Source organism: Myxine glutinosa, chromosome 12 (assembly GCF_964187855.1).
Source record: "Myxine glutinosa chromosome 12, kmMyxGlut1.1, whole genome shotgun sequence".
Lineage (NCBI taxonomy): Eukaryota > Metazoa > Chordata > Myxini > Myxiniformes > Myxinidae > Myxine > Myxine glutinosa.
This window is the reverse complement of record NC_136272.1, coordinates 62,171,365-62,174,111: the sequence shown is the minus strand read 5'-3', so window position 1 is coordinate 62,174,111 and position 2,747 is coordinate 62,171,365.

Below are 2,747 nucleotides of genomic sequence, written 5' to 3'. Positions count from 1 at the left end.
AAAATCCTCTCTATCTCTTTGCTGATGACTCCACTCTCTGCCGCTCCATTCCTCTTCCCTCAGATCGGCAGTCTGCTGCCTCCTCACTCTCTGAAGACCTGGACAAAATCACAGACTGGTCAAACAAGTGGAACATGTCTTTCAATCCTGACAAATCTCACACTCTTACTATGTCTCTCCGAAAAGATCGACTGGACAACCCTCCCATCTACTTTCTCAACAATCCTCTCCAAGAAGTTCTGTCGCTCAAGATTTTGGGTCTCACTATCTGCCATGATCTTTCTTGGGAAAACCACATTTCCAAGCTGGCCTCCAAAGCCAGTCGCCGACTGGGCATCCTCCGTCGTGCGAAGTCCTTCCTCGGCACACCTGAGCTCCTCACCACATACAAGGCTTTCATCCGCAGCTCAATGGAATACTGTTCTCCCCTATGGGCCGGTGCTCCTGCCTCACACCTCGCTCGGCTTCACGCTGTTGAAACCAAAGCTTTCAGAATTATTGGAATCTCCCGCGATGAAGCTATCTCTGAGGGCCTTTCACTCACTCACCGCAGGCAGGTAGGTGGTCTTTCTGTCTTCTACCGACTCCTCTCCGGCCTTGCACCCCCAGCTCTCTCTGTGCTCTGTCCCCCAAATATTCCTACAGGTCGCACAAGATCTGCCAGCAACCCTCTGATGGTTAAACTGCCAAAATCTCGGCTCTCCGCTCACCTTCACTCTTTCATTCCTCTTTTCTCCCGCCTCTGGAACAAACTCCCTCACTCCCTTCAATCCCACTCCTCCCTCCAGGTCTTTAAAACAGCTGTTCACCACCATCTCTTATCTTCCCCCATCCAAAACCTTGATCTTTTCTACCCCCGCTAATTCACCCCAGATCCACCTTGTTTGAAATTCCAACTTCTTTCCTGGAAGTCCTGGCAGTGTCCATATGTTTTATACCTCTCCCACCCCCCCCCCCCCCAAAGCCCTCGCCCTCTCTCAGATCTCTCGATGTCTCCATGTCTCTCGGTCCCTGCTCTCAAATGTTGTGTTTGTGTCCTTCCCCCTCTCTCCACATCTTGTCTACCGCTCCCTATGTTATATGTTTTATGTGTCGGTTTGTCTTTCTGTGTAATTAATGTTCGCTCTTTCACGAGCCTCGATCTTGTATACAAAAAAAAAAAAAAAAAAAAAAAAAAAAAAAGCAAAAAGAGGGAGAAGGAGAAGTGATAGTCAGGGGTTAAATGCTGTGGGTTGAATGTTGAATGCAGTGCTGAACGGGTCTTGAGTGATGTTTTGAATGTGGTGAGTGAGGAGGAGTCTCTGATGGTGTGAGGTAGTGAGTTCCAGAGGGTGGGAGCAGCGGTGGAGAAGGCCCTGTCCCCCCAGGATCTGAATTTGGTCCGGATGGGGGGGGGGGTCCGGAGGTTGGTACCAGCAGAGCGGAGATTGCGGGTGGGAGTGTGTCTGGAGAGGAGGTCAGCCAGGTAGGATGGGGCCAGGTTGATCAAAGTTGGCTGGCAATCTGTAACACTCTCATATAGGTTTTGCTCGGTAACCCAAATGTCGGCAAAAACCTCATAATGTCTGATGAAGCACATTTTCATTTATCGTGGTTAGCCAACAAACAAAAATGTCGAATATGGAGCGACACAAACACAAAAACACCTTTACACAGTTCGAAAGTGACAGAATGGTGTGACATATCAAAAGCTCGGATCAACAGGCACTTTTTCATTCCTGAATTATGTTGCCACAACCCAAACTTCAGTGACATTTTCTTTCAACAGGATGATGCAACTTGCCACACAAGCAATGCAAAAAGGCTACTGTCGCAAGATAAATTTCCAATTCATGTTATTTCAAGATTTGGGGACATTCCATGGCCATCCCGATCACCTGATATTACATCTCCAGATTTTCATGGGCTACTTAAAGTCCACTGTCACCTGACCAAAATCAAAAGATTATCTAAAACATCACCTGAACTCAAAGACACCATCAGTGATGAAATAAGTCACATTTCTTCTGAAACACTTGAACTCGTAGTGGAACTTTTTCTGCTGCCGTGAATACACACAGTGCCTTTCAAAGGAAGTTATCTGAAATCAGTCATTTTCAAGAGATGAAGAAGTGTGAATGTCACCAATATTTCCATGCTATGTTCTTTTAAATATGTGGCGTCCATGCGTTTTACTGTTTGAATAAAACAATTTATCAACAAAACAAATGTGTTCATGAATTAATTGTCACCCTAGATTACAGGTACTGTCATCCAGGAAAACCTCGGCTTACCTTTCAAAAGCATTGCGTCAGTAGGATATCAAAAACTAACCTTAAAACTAACCGACAGGTTCATCAGTGAAAGTCTGGAGTGTCACCCAAACGTAGTAGTGCCAAAAATAATGAGGGAGATTGTTCAGTAAAGTGGAATAAAATGCCAGAAAGTAAAATACAGAAAAGAGGTTCCAATTGTTCTTGGGAAATAGTGAAAACAAGACCGATGGTCTAACATCGGCATAGTAGGTCTTGTTGACACTTTCATCGAAGAGGATAGTGTCCTGTCACCCACGATTAACACCGCTGGGTGACAAGTAGCCGTATTGGTCCTTTATGGACCAGGGACACTGCACTCCAACATAACTCCCCGTAGGGCCCGGGTCTAACCACAACACCCATGGTCGGACCACGTCCAAACTCTGCCAGCCAGCTGCCTGGCACAATCCAATTTATAAGGGGAACACTTTTACACGAGGCCAACCCCATTGA